Source organism: Dendrobates tinctorius, unplaced genomic scaffold (genome assembly GCF_039654945.1).
Source record: "Dendrobates tinctorius isolate UK_male_01 unplaced genomic scaffold, ASM3965494v1 ptg000031l, whole genome shotgun sequence".
In the NCBI taxonomy this organism is placed as follows: domain Eukaryota; kingdom Metazoa; phylum Chordata; class Amphibia; order Anura; family Dendrobatidae; genus Dendrobates; species Dendrobates tinctorius.
In genome coordinates this window covers 2,745,283-2,759,753 of record NW_027361699.1, presented here as the reverse complement: position 1 = coordinate 2,759,753, position 14,471 = coordinate 2,745,283, and the positions used below count along the sequence as shown (strand labels likewise).

Here is a 14,471-nt window from a genome sequence, read left to right as displayed (position 1 = left end):
TTGAGGTTCTTTATTTTCTCATATGGTAAAGCTGCCCACTCTTCTTGGCAAGAAACCTCCAGTTCCTGTAAATTCCTGGGCTGTCTAGCATGAACTGCATGATTGAAATCTCCCCAGAGTGGCTCAATGATATTGAGGTCAGGAGACTGATATGGCCACTACAGAACCTTCACTTTGTTCTGCTGTAGTCAATGACAGGTCGACTTAGCCTTATATTTTGGATCATTGTCATGTTAGAACATCCAAGCATGTCCCATGCGCATCAGTATTTGCTGATAAAGTGCTGCATTCATCTTTCCTTCAACTTTGACCACTTTTCCTGTGCCTTTGTAGCTCACACATCCACAAAACATCAGTCATCCACCTCCGTGCTTTACAGTAGGAATGGTGTTCCTTTCATCATAGGTCTTGTTGACTTCTTACCAAATGTAAAGTTTATGGTTGTGGCCAAAATGTTCAATTTTGGTCTCATCACCACAAATTACCTTGTCCAGAAGTTTTGAGGCTTGGCTCTGTGCTGTTTTGTGTATTTTAGGTGAGATATGTTGTGGCATTTGCAGAGTAATGACTTTCTTCTGGCGACTCGACAATGCAGCACATTTTTATTCAAGTACCTCCTTATTGTGCATCTTGAAACAGCCACAATGCTAGTTTTCAGAGTCTAGTATTCTAGGCGAGGCTACTTGTGGGTTTTTCTTTGCAGCCCGAACAATTTTCCTAGCAGTTGTGGACAAAATATTTGTTTGTCTACCTGATTGTGGTTTTGCTTTTACAGAGCCCCTGATTTCCAATTTGTTAATCACAGTTTGAATGCTGCTGACTGGCATTATCAATTTCTTGCATAACTTTTTGTATGCCTTTCCTGTTTTATTCAGTTCAACCACCTATTCCCATAGATCTGTTGACAATTCTTTTGCTTTCCCCATGACTCACAATCCAAAATAATCAGTGGCTGGATGAGATATGCAAGAGTCTGTCTGGATCCCAGAAACTCATTCAGCTTTTTTGCACACACACTTATTGCAAGCAAACAGGTAACAGGTGAGGATGTTACCTTTAGTAGACACTAGACAGTCAAACCCATTTGTGTCAACTTCTGTGAATGTTATCAGGCCAAAATCACCAGGGTATGTAAACTTTTGTTCAGAGTCATTTGGATGTTTTGGATTGACATTATGATTTAAAAAGAGAAGACAGAAGTTTGACAAAAAATGCCCTAACCTAACCATTAACCATGAGTGGAGTTGTTTTTTTGTTATCATTCATATTTTCTGAAAACAGGCCAAGAAAGCAAAAATTCTGCCAGGGTACGTAAACTTTTGAGCACAACTGTATGTCTTCAAGATCAGTTCGGGGTCTACAGTCCATCTTCTAACTGAGAAGAGGGCAGATGCTGTATTTACCCTTGCAGCTTTCTGGGTACTGACAAAGTCTAATGATTCTTTCTAGGTCACTTTAGCATCAGCCAGGCCCTGTCTCATCTGCAGCCTCCCCCTGCCAACACCTGGTACCATGAGTCTGAACTGAAAAGCAATGGTCCTGCTCACTCACCTTCTCCGATCAGCAGTTGCAGTGCGTCTCTTGTCATGTATTCTTCAGGTATCTTCTGTGTTTGACCAATGAAAGACATTTCCTCGATCTAGTAAAGTGGGAAGGCTGGTCCTCAACTCTTGACTGTCATCATCTAGGTTCCAGGTCTTTACCGGCGCTGCTCTGGTCATAAGGACTTGACCAGTGTAGTCTGGTTCCCAGGCCTTGACTGGAGTCATTCAAATCTTGTTCACTGGCTCATGACATCCCACCTGTCTTGCTCTCTGAGCATGTCCCAGTAAGTCGATTGTGGCGTTACTCAGGCCTGGTTTGGCTCCGCTCACAGCCTTCCACTGGAACGGGGCATGGATCTTCCTCACAGCTCAGGCCTTTGATGTGATAATGGCTGCAAGCCCATCATCTAGGCATACAACCTGCCCTGTTGCAGGTTCTGGTGCCAGCTTATCTCAGACTGGCCAGGCCTTTTATATTAAAGAAGTACTTCCTCTGTGTCACCTGATCAGGTTCAGCAGGCAAATTCACTCCCCCTGCAAATCCCATCACAATGTGGTTTCTGCTAGCACTACTCTTTCTTTTTTTATTTTCACTTTCAGTTTGATCTGGCAGATGGCGGTGTTTGCTTACAGTTACTCAGTATCTCTTGTCCAACTCTCTACATTTCCACCTGTCAAAAAGTGATTAGTCTCTTTGTACAGACAGATAAAAAACAGTGAAGCACATGGGTTTAACATGCTTTTCTGGATTTGAACTTCTCAGTGATGTCACAGCTCCAATAATATGACATGTGTTCTGCATAAACAAAGGTAAAAAAGTCAGCATAATTGACGTAGATGCCTCCGGATCGACCAGCTATAAAACTGTCCTATTATTTATTCCATACAGTAAACACTGTAAAAAAATTAAATAAGGGACATTAAAAATGTAGCATTTTGATCATGGAATAAAAGGATATCACAACATCTTATGTTAAAAAAAATATAAAAAAACTATAAAAATGGTGTCTCTGAAATGTCATATTTTCCACTAGCAGCTGTTACACCAATTTCCTTTCTGGTCAAATACCTGCAAAATAAGAAATTTAACATTTCTGTCAAAGAGGGGAATAGTGTTTAAAAAAATATGTTCAACTTTTTTTGTATACACAGATTGCAGAGCGTCTCAGTGGTTAGCACTGCTGCTTTGCAGCACTGGGGTCCTAGGTTCACATCCCACCAAGAACAACATCTGCAAGAAGTTTGTATGTTCTCCCTGTACTTGTGTGGGTTTTTTCTGGGTTCTCCAGTTTCCACTCACATTCCGAGACATTCCGATAGGGAATTTAGAATTTGTGAGCTGCATTGGGGACAGTAATGACAATACCTGTAAAGTTCTGTGAAATATTATGGCAACATATATATATATAAGACCTATTCAAAAAGAGGATATACCAAGAAAAGTACAAAATTTGACATCAAAAATACCATAGTACAAGGAGATAAAAAATATTTCATAATTAGGAACTCTAACTCCTTGAGAAAGCCACCTGGCGAAACATACATTGGAGTTGGAGTTTTGTGGAGCTATTGACCACTGCCAATTGTTATTTATTTGGTATTTATGATCCGCCTTGCATACCTTCTATGCACTTTATTTCAGACTTTTTATACAGTGCCTTGCGAAAGTATTCGGCCCCATGGAACTTTTCAACCTTTTCCCACATATCATGCTTCAAACATAAAGATACCAAATGTAATTTTTTGGTGAAGAATCAGCAACAAGTGGGACACAATTGTGAAGTTGAATGAAATTTATTGGTTATTTTAAATTTTTGTGGAAATTCAAAAACTGAAAAGTAGGGCGTGCAATATTATTTGGCCTCTTTAACTTAATACTTTGCTGGGCCACCTTTTGCTGCAATTACAGCTGCAAGTCGCTTGGGGTATGTCTATCAGTTTTGTACATTCAGAGACTGAAATTCTTTCCCATTCTTCCTTGGCAAAGAGCTCGAGCTCAGTGAGGTTTGATGGAGATCATTTGTGAACAGCAGTTTTCAGCCCTTTCCACAGAATTCTCGATTGGATTCAGGTCTGGAATTTGACTTGGCCATTCTAACACCAGGATACCTTTATTTGTGAACCATTCCATCGTAGATTTTGCTTTATGTTTGGGATCATTGTCTTGTTGGAAGACAAATCTCCTTCTCAGTCTCAGGTCTTTTGCAGACTCCAACAGGTTTTCTTCAAGAATGTTCCTGTATTTTGCTTCATCCATCTTCCCATCAATTTTAACCATCTTCCCTGTCCCTGCTGAAGAAAAGCAGCTCCAAACCATGAAGCTGCCACCACCATGTCTGACAGTGGGGATGGTGTGTTCAGGGTGATGAGCTGTGTTGCCTTTACGCCAAGCATATCGTTTGGCATTGTTGCCAAAAAGTTCGATTTTGGTTTCATCTGACCAGAGCACCTACTTCCACATGTTTGGTGTGTCTCCCAGGTGGCTTGTTGCAAACTTTAAGCAACACTTTTTATGGATATCTTTGAGAAATAGCTTTCTTCTTGCCACTCTTCCATAAAGGCCATATTTGTGCAGTGTACGACTGATTGTTGTCCTATGAACAGACTGTCCCACCTCAGCTGGAGATCTCTGCAGTTCATCCAGAGTGATCTTGGGCCTCTTGGCTGCATCTCTGATCAGTCTTCTCCTTGCTTGAGATCAAAGTTTAGAGGGATGGCCACGTCTTGGTAGATTTGCAGTGGTATGATACTCCTTCCATTTCAATATGATCGCTTGCACAGTGCTCCTAGGGATGTTTAAAGTTTTGGAAATCATTTTGTATCCAAATCCGGCTTTAAACTTCTCCACAACAGTATCACGGACCTGCCTGTTGTGTTCCTTGGTCTTCAGGATGCTCTCTGTGCTTCAAACAGAACCCTGAGACTATCACAGAGCATGTGCATTTATACGGAGACTTGATTACACACAGGTGGATTATATTTATCATCATGAGTCATTTAGGAAAACATTGGATCATTCAGAGATCCACAATGAACTTCTGGAGTAAGTTTGCTGCACTGAAAGTAAAGGGGCCAAATAATATTGCATGCCCCACTTTTCAGTTTTTGAATTTCCACAAAAATGTAAAATCACTAACAAATTTCATTCAACTTCACAATTGTGTTCCACTTGTTGTTGATTCTTCACCAAAAATTTACATTTGGTATCTTTATGTTTAAAGCATGATATGTGGGAAAAGGTTGAAAAGTTCCAGGGGGGCCGAATACTTTTGCAAGGCACTGTAGTCTAGTTATTCTCTGCACTTTATGAAGATTATTTAGGGATTATATATTAATATGTTTCTTGGTCTAATTATGAAATATTTTTTATCTCCTTCTGCTATGGTATTTTTTATGCCAGTTTTGTCAGTTTCTCCTTGTTTCTAAAATTGTGACTAATAAAATTATTTAACGTTTCCAAATTTTCGACTTTTCTTGGTAGATTCACTTTTTGAGTAGGTCTTGTATAATTTTCAGTGAATATTCTTCATATATTTTGTTATTTAAGTGAGTTAGTCTCACTACGTTGTTGGTTTGTTCAACATATATATATATATATATATGTAAATACCTATATTACTAGACAAATTTCTCAACCGCACAAGTGACATGTAAAGTGACACAAGTCAGAATTCAAAAGTGGGGTGTTAAAGGCTGAAAGGGGCTTGGTCCTTAAAGGGAACCTGTCAGCAGGATTGTGCACAGTTGCCTACACACAGTGTCAGGTCGGCACCATTTTACTGATCAAAATGATACCTTGGTTGATGAAATCCATCTTGTGGTTGTTATTTAATCTTTATTTTCAGTTTTGAGTTAATGACATGCTCATGCTCCAGGGCGGCTTGTGTGGGGGCTCTTCATGTGGTGCTCTGATTATCTACTCATAATTAAACTTCTGACAGGTCACTGATCCCTCAGTGACCTGACCCCTAATTTACATAATGAATTTTATATATACTGTATCTTGGAAAAAAAATCCCCTTCTGCAGGCAGGAACCAGGCGGTGTGCGGCAGCCTGATCGCATGTGCAATGTGTATATAATTCATTTCTTTAGATTATCCTGAAACTCATAAAAAGAAAAATCTGCTTGGAAATGGATGGCGCTGGCTGCACCTGTGCAGTAGCAGCTGTCAGTGATCCAATAGCTGCTACTGCATAGGCGCTGGTGGCGACATCTTGAAGGAGGTTTTTTTTTCTCTACAAAGATGGTGCCATCAGTGCCTGCACAGTATCAGCTATCGGATCACCAATAGCTTTTACTGTGCAGGCGCGGCCAACGCCATCCATTTATAAAACAGAATTTTTTATGAATTTCAGGATAACCTCAAACAAATGAATTACATACACATTACACATGCGATCAGGTTGCAGTGCACTGTCTGGCTCCAGCCTGCAGAAGGGGATTTTGTTTTTTCAAGATTTCAGTATTTGAGGTAGTGGGCAGGTTACTGAGGGAACAGTATATCAAAAAACTGACCATCACATCCAAGCATAAATCAGGTTTGAACAGGTGCTTGCCTGTAGTAACCAACTCAAATATAATCAAACAAATAAGGCAGCACTCTGTAGCGCTATAGCATGCAAACATGAAATATGAAAATTGAATTGCATTACTGCACTAGAAATATGAAACATTGAGAATGCTTAGTGCATAGATTGGCCAATTCATGTGTACCTAGCAACCACGATAAGGTGATTCTCGTTGCCAGGACCTAATGCCAATCCTCTTTTAGACAGTCTACATCTCTCTTGGAGCCTAATGTGAACCCAAATATCAAATGCAAACATGAAATACGAAAATTGAATTGCATTACTGAACTAGAAATATGAAAAATTGAGAATGCTTAGTGCATAAATTGGCCAAATAATGTGTACCTGGCAACTAGGCAGCCACGATAAGGGGATTCTTGTTGCCAGGGACCTAATGCCAATCCTCTCTTAGACAGTCTACATCTCTCTGGGTAGAAAATACCAGGGAACAAGGAGTTTGCGGTAAAAAAATTACTTTGAGAAAGCTGCATGTTAGGTCAGCGAAACGCACGTTGGGGCTACATCTGGCATGGGGGTCCCCTCTCTTTACCCTTCAACACTTGGTAAGCTCTTTCTGCCCGTTTGTTTACCTTAAAGCACTTTTTATGCATACTTTGCACTATGGGCATCATATAGAGCATCACTACCTGGTACTGCACCATGTGTTATGGAAGCCCTTATACATGGTGCTAAAATTATGGCGTTATGAATTCATAAACATGCGCTGTTTAGGTACCTTTGTCTGAGGGTGATACCCCCGTACTTTGTGACGTTCCCGGAAACATGTATCATGTCTTTGTAATATCCGTGTGCTTTTATGTATTGTGTCCTTAATAAATATTTTTCAGTAATTTTTTAACTGCAAACTCCTTGTTCTCTGGTATTTTCATTTGTATTGGGAGTAGGTAGTAGGTGTTTGGGTGATTTTTACTGTGCATCCACCCTATAAAACCGATTATGCAGCTGGGTTGTTTGACATCTCTCGGGGAAGACCTGATTTTAGCCAAGTTATGCGCTAAGCATTCTCAATTTTTTTTTATTTCTAGTACAGTAATGCAATTCAATTTTCAAATTTATGTTTGCATGCTATAGCGCTACAGATTGCTGCCTTATTTGTTTGACTGAGGGATCAGTGACCTGTCAGAAGCCATTGACATGAATATCTAAGCAGAGCACCACAAGAAGACCACCCCCCTACAGGCTGCCCTGAAGCACAAGCATATCATTAACAAAAAGCTGACAATATTCCGCAACAACCACAAGATGGATCAACCAATGTATCATTTTAATCAGTATAGCAGCGCTGACATGACACTGTCTGTAGTTTACTGACCACAATCCTGCTGACACGTTCACTTTAAGGGCATTAATGTACTGTATTTATATATGAGTAGAAGAATACTACTCACATAAATGTGAATTCATAAAGAGTGTTTTTCTAAAGTGAGGACAATAGAAGTTGGTCATTAGCTGAATTTAACATTTTGATATTTTGTAATTTTTTTAAAAAAGGGAAAATTGGAGTGTTTCCATATAAAAATTGAAATGAAGCTTTGAAATTCATGTTTCCTGCTAATATTGTTATTAGTATTTAGTTCTTTTTATTTCTCTTTTTCTTTAACAGGTGTTTAAACTATGAATCCACTCTCCTGCAAAGTCTACAACACATAAGGCAAGTATGAATATTTTTACCATGCTGTAGGTCTAAAACTAAACAAACACTACATACTGTATATATATACTGTATATTTAAATCTAATACTAGGCGGTAACAAGGGCAGTATTTATAAATCCTTCCCAGCTTTCTCATTGATTATGTATTTGTCTCTTAGCCCCATTATGAGGTTAAACCATAGACCTACTGTACTTGAATCACATAATGAATTCATATACTCATGAATTCACTGGTTTGATAAGTCCCTTTCCCAGTGCTGATTTTCTAGTGGGGGTTACTATGCATTGGTTTCATGAATATGCACCTCTTCCATGGACTTCAGCCATGCCTTTAAGTGTGCTACACACCCTGAAATAGATTGTAAATATGGCATTTATTTTTTTCTATCATTGGTTGGCTGTTTTTTGCTCTATGAACCATTGAATAAAATCATGACTGCTGTCTGCCTAAATGATAACCCGCACGCACCAGTTACAGAACATGTCAATTGCGTGAAATACCTGCATTTGGATTCATAGATTTGGATTGCCTTTGGATATGCCACATGATGACAAATATTGCGTCATCCCTTTTGCGTCAATCTTACCAGTTGGCCACTGATGATAGCAACAACCGCATCTTAAAACACATCCTCCAGTTACATAAGTAGTGTCATCACAGCTAAAGGAGCTTCTCTTTCAGCCCAAAGGCTTTTACGTCACACCACCGGGTCTTTAAAAAAGGTGCCATTATGGCTTCAGCCAAATGATACCAGAATTTTATTTGCTTTAATGAGTATCTAGTTTCACTGCACAAATCAATTTATTTATACATACTTACCCCTTGGTTATATTTTCCCCTGATGAGGCCTATGCAATAAGGCCAAAACATGTAATGAATAATAGGGGGTCTTTACCACTAGAGCTTTACTCTGGTACTGCTCTTAATAGGAGTCCTTTACATAGGGCATGCCAGGGGATAATAGGGAGAATATTTTCCCTTCCTCTTCCTCCAGCGGTGTCTTCTATGGTGATCCCCAAGGACACAGGTGAGATTTTCCTAATTACTTCCCTACTACTTGCACTGATGTCGTCATGGGAACTTTTTTATTGTGTGTCATGAGTGCAAAATATGTCTTTATAGCTTTATATTTGTGTTTGTGTCTTTTAATTATAACTTTATTAAAATTTAAGTTTTATGGTACTCCATGGTGAATATATATTATTTATCAAATGAAATTTGAGGAACATTATTACCAGTTGCCACACTTGCTTGACTTCTTGTAGAATAAGTAACCAAGCACCAGCAATTGCAGTACACAATACATGACATGATGGACCAGTTTTATTTGCAATTGCACCAACCCGATGCACTTCAACAAATAAAGACATACCATCTGAACTGGCAGGTTCAATCATGCCATAGACTGAAAATTGTGCTAGTGGCATGAACTGGCCCATTTTGCTATGGTAATAAAGTCCATGTTACTGTTTCTGTTCGGGTTCAGCACATCAGGTGCTTCCCACACTGTGATCTGCATGACAGAGTGGGAGCCAATGCTCTCTGACGGCAGTTATAATCTTACCACAGGTCAGAGCTGCCTGTGTTTCTCGTGCTGTCATGCAGATCACAGCGTGGTAAACACCCAATGTTCTGGAAGCCAAACCCAAACAGTAACATGGACTTTATAGGGAAGACTGTCTTTGGGTCCTTGCCCAAACACAAAGTGTTCGGTACAGCTCTCAAACTTTGCTGTTCTAGTTCTCCCAGCTCCACTCGTAAATTTGAATTTCAAAAGATTCTCCTCTCATTTCCAGTTATAATGCAGCAGTAGTACACTATGCAGTGATGAGGCAGTAACCCTGCAAAGTCCAAAGCAAAAGTCTCTTTAATGTTAAATTCACATAAACTAAGCACTAATGTTCAACTCACAGCACTACATAGTACACGATATCCTACAGATGGCAGCCAGGAACCATATCCTCCAGTTTGCAGTCAATAAACACGCCGTCCTCATCCTTGACCAGTTGCCATGGAAGACTACACTGCTGTGTTTACGCTGTGGGTGCCAGGCTTTTCAGCTGACTTGGCCATTTGGCTCCACCGGCCTGTGCTGCCTCACAAACATTGGAGCTCTGCAAAGCCGACTGCTCTGTACTCCTCCAAACACCAATAGACTCTTGCCCTGACACACCCAAACCCTATGCTGCTGTTTTTTAGCTAGAATCTGTGGCCTTCAGCCACATGGAAAACCCTGACCGGGAATTAAATGGACTGCAACACTAACATACTGCAGTCAGTTTCAAAGCCCAAAAGTCAAGAGCATGTTTTCCCTAAATCTGCCTTGGACAACTAGCATGTCAAAGACCTATACTCACTTTTACTCTGCATTGCAACCACAGCTATGCCTGTGACTGCAATGCACTCTCATGGCCTCAATACACCTCCGTGCACATCCAGGGGGTAACACACAGCACCCCCTACATGTGACACCTGTCACTGCCTCACACAGTAGACAATCAAATTTAATATCTACTAACCTAATACTTTTTTAGGTAATTAGGTAATTATTTTCCTATTGCATGTTTTACATGCTGTTCTATTCAATATGAGTCATCAGTTTCTCATATGTCTTTATTCTCATAAGTGCATCCTAATGAAGTCCTTCCAGGTATATACCAAGTGTTTTAAATTTAGTACATCAAGCCAGGAGGATGTGCAATACAGGCTACTGCAGAAAAATTGCTGCTTTTGAAGCATATTTGCTTGGGCATTGTGAATGTAAAGTGGCTAAAAGCCTTCATGTACCTATTGCTTTTAACAAACTTTTCTAAATGTGGTGATGCTAATGGTTTCTTCTAATCACTTTGTGTTCCTGACAAGCTAAATACATGCAGAATGAAGCCGGTATATAGTGTGTCATGTAGAAATTTTAAATTATGCTAAACGTATGGTGCATAAATGACCCACACACTATTCAATAGCCATATAAAATACATACATAAAGGTATATCATTTATCCAAACATATCTCAAGATATAGGACATGAGATGTTAACATGTATAAAAACAAAAAATGCTTCTTCATGGATCCCACCTATAGGCTTCCATTGAAAAAAAGCAATTTACTCTTTTAATAGATACATTTTTATTGTATTGCTGTGATATAAGACTCTGTCAAATGCCATCATGTCTGTCATCCATCACGCATCCATTACCCTTAAATTCGCAAGGTAAAAAATGTCGGTGTTAACTTGTTTTTTAGTTGCATAAATTTGGATTAAATTAGTATTATGACAAATTAAAAGGGTTGGCCATCTTATAGACATTTGTTTCTACTTAAGGGCGTATATTTTAGGATAAAAAATATTTTTGCCATTCACACCATTTTCTATAAAAGGCTCTTTGTTTTCCTACACAATCAACTGTAAAGGAAACCTGATAGCTGATACATGCTGCAAGATCCATGGACAGCATAAAACAGTTTCTGCGTGATTCAAACCATATATGTTTAACTTTGAAATGCTGTGATATTTTAGAGACATGCATAGTTTATTAAGCACTGCGTCTTCTTTTCGCCTGCTGCTCTTAAGTGATAGATCTACACTGTGTGCAGAATTATTAGGCAAATGAGTATTTTGATCACATCATCCTTTTCATACATGTTGTCCTACTGCAAGCAGTATAGGCTTGAAAGCCAACTGCCAATTATGTAAATCAGGTGATTTGCATATCTGTAATGAGGAGGGGTGTGGTCTAATGGCATCAACACCCTATATAAGGTGTGCTTAATTATTAGGCAGCTTCCTTTCCTTTGGCAAAATGGGTCAGAAGAAAGATTTGATGGACTTTGAAAAGTTAAAAATTGTGATATGTCTTGCAGAGGGATGTAGCAGTCTTGAAATTGCCAAACTTTTGAAGCGTGATCATCGAACAATCAAGCGTTTCATGGCAAATGTCCAACAGGGTCGCAAGAAACGAGTTGATAAAAAAAGGCGCAAAATAACTGCCCATGAATTGAGGAAAATCAAGCGTTCAGCTGCCAAGATGCCACTTGCCACCAGTTTTGCCATATTACAGAGCTGCAACGTTACTGGAGTGTCAAAAAGCACAAGATGTGCCATACTCAGGGACAAGGCCAAAGTAAGGAAGGCAGAAAAATGACCACCTTTGAACAAGAAACATAAGATAAAATGTCAAGACTGGGCCAAGAAATATCTTAAGACTAATTTTTCGAAGGTTTTATGGACTGATGAAATGAGAGTGACTCTTGATGGGCCAGATGGATGGGCCCAAGGCTGGATCAGTAAAGGGCAGAGAGCTCCACTCCGACTCAAACGCAAGCAAGGTGGAGGTGGGGTACTGGTATGGGCTGGTATCATCAAAGATCAACTTCTGGGACCTTTTCAGGTTGAGGATGGAGTGAAGCTCAACTCCCAGACCTACTGCCAGCTCCTGGAAGACACCTTCTTCAAGCAGTGGTACAGGAAGAATTCGGTATCATTCAAGAAAAACATGATTTTCATGAAGGACAATGCTCCATCACATGCATCCAAATACTCCACAGCATGGCTGGCCAGTAAAGGTCTAAAAGAAGAAAAAATAATGACATGGCCCCCTTGTTCACCTGATCTGAACCCCATAGAGAACCAGTGGTCCCTCATAAAATGTGAGATCTACAAGGAGGGAAAACAGTACACCTCTCCGAACATTGTCAGGGAGGCTGTGGTGACTGCTGCACGCAATGTTGATCGTAAACAGATCAAGCAACTGACAGAATCAATGGCTGGAAAGCTTTTGAGTGTCATTGTAAAAAAAGGTGGCTATATTGGTCACTGATTTTTTTTTTGTTTTTGAATGTCAGAAATGTTTATTTCTACATTTTGTGTTATTATATTGGTTTACCTGGTGAAAATAAACAAGTGAGATGGGTATATATTTGGTTTTTATCAAGTTGCCTAATAATTCTGCACAGTAATAGTTACCTGAAAAAACATATATCCAGATAGCCAAATCTAAAAAAAAACCCACTCCAACTTCCAAAAATATTAAGCTTTGATATTTATGAGTCTTTTGGGTTGATTGAGAACATAGTTGTTGTTCAATAATAAAAAGAATCCCCTCAAATACAACTTGACTAATTATCCTACACGCAGTGTAGGATAGCTAGCAGGAAGAAGCTGCTGAGGATAACTAAGTGACTATTGAACTATGTTTTTCTCTGAAATACCACAGCATTTCAGAGATAATGTAGTTTGTGGCCATAAAAATGCTGAGAGGAGTTCAGAAAAAGAGAGAACAGAGTTACAAACTTTCAGGTTAGACTTCCAGAACAAGCGCACTGGAAAAGAGTTTGGCCACCTTTTCTTGTTAGTTCAGCTTTATTGATTGACTACCACTTTTGACCAAGTCACTCTATCAGCCTCCTACTATGTAAAAGTAGCTTTTCAATGTGAGGGGTATTATAGCACTCCGGAGAAATTGCTGCTTTACAAATTTTGGTGTGCATTTTCTCTTATCACTTCTTAGGAAATTAAAGAATTTGATATTAAGAAAAATCTTAATGGAAAAATATAATTTTCTAATTTCATATGCCAATGTTATAAAAGTCTGAAAGGAAATATAGGTTCAAAATGCTTGATTCACCCCTAGATGAATTCCTTCAGGAATTTAGTTAACAAAATAGTGTCACTTGTGGGAGAATCATACTGCTTTGTACCTCAGGGAATTTGAAAATGTGACATGCCATCCACCAAACAAAATTGTACTGCATAAGACAAATAATCCACTTTCCATTCTGATGCTTATACGGTAGTTTCTGAGCACATAATAGGTATTGATATGCATGCACAAGATATGTTGCTTTTCTAATTGTTGGGCCGATTTTCTGCTATTATCACTTGTGAAAACTAAATATTTAGGTCTTAATCAACATTTTGGTAGAAGATACATCAAAGCAATGTAGTCAGAATTTTGACATAACTCAGTGTTTTGAAAAGTTTTCTGACTTTTGGTGTTTTCACCCCAGTTTCTCCTAGCTATGCAAAAATGGTCAGATCTGGGTGAGAATGTCGTATGACTGGGCACGGTAAAGACAACATGCTATGATTTATCTAATTTGGGATAATTTAAGATATCTAGTGTGTCACATAGAGTTGCACTTTGTTTGACCCATAATTTAATATGAGGCATGAACTTCTTGATGAATCAGCAGCATCTGACTCCATGCAGCTGCTCTCATCAAGATTGCCTGTCTTGATGAGTCAGGGTCTGTTATTTTTAATTTTCACATTCCAATGTTATAAAATTCTATTAAGCCCCAAAGGGTTTAATATGCTCAGAAAACCACTAGTTTTGTTGAGAGATTTCATTTCAGAAATGGCATCATTTCACGGATCTAGAAATGCAGTATGGTGTTCCTAATCTATTCCAGAAAAACTTTATGAGCCATACTATGTTCCCAAAATGTAACAGGTTCTGTCCCGCGATATGGGGTATTGTCGCATTGTCACATTTGAAAAAGTTATATAGCAAATTGTGGGTTCCAGTTTATCTTGTTATCCCTTACAAAATATAAAAATTTGATGCTACCGCATTTTTCACTTTGCAAGACGCACTTTTTCCCAAAACTTGGGGGGGAAATGGGGGTGCATCTTACAAAGCGGACATGCCTTACTGGGTGTAGGCCGCAGGGGTGTCCGGGT

The 14,471-nt window shown here is 39.1% G+C and overlaps 1 protein-coding gene across 12 annotated transcripts in view; it reads left to right on the top strand.

The window, feature by feature from the left end:
- The window catches only part of LINGO2 (leucine rich repeat and Ig domain containing 2), a 2,318,940-nt gene that overhangs the window by 520,224 nt on the left and 1,784,245 nt on the right, over window positions 1-14,471 (top strand). For all 12 annotated transcript variants that reach the window (XR_012231562.1, XR_012231559.1, XR_012231563.1 and 9 more), the window contains exon 3: window positions 7,739-7,786. The gene's annotated coding sequence lies outside the window, so the exon portion shown is untranslated. The remainder of the gene's footprint in view (window positions 1-7,738; window positions 7,787-14,471) is intronic.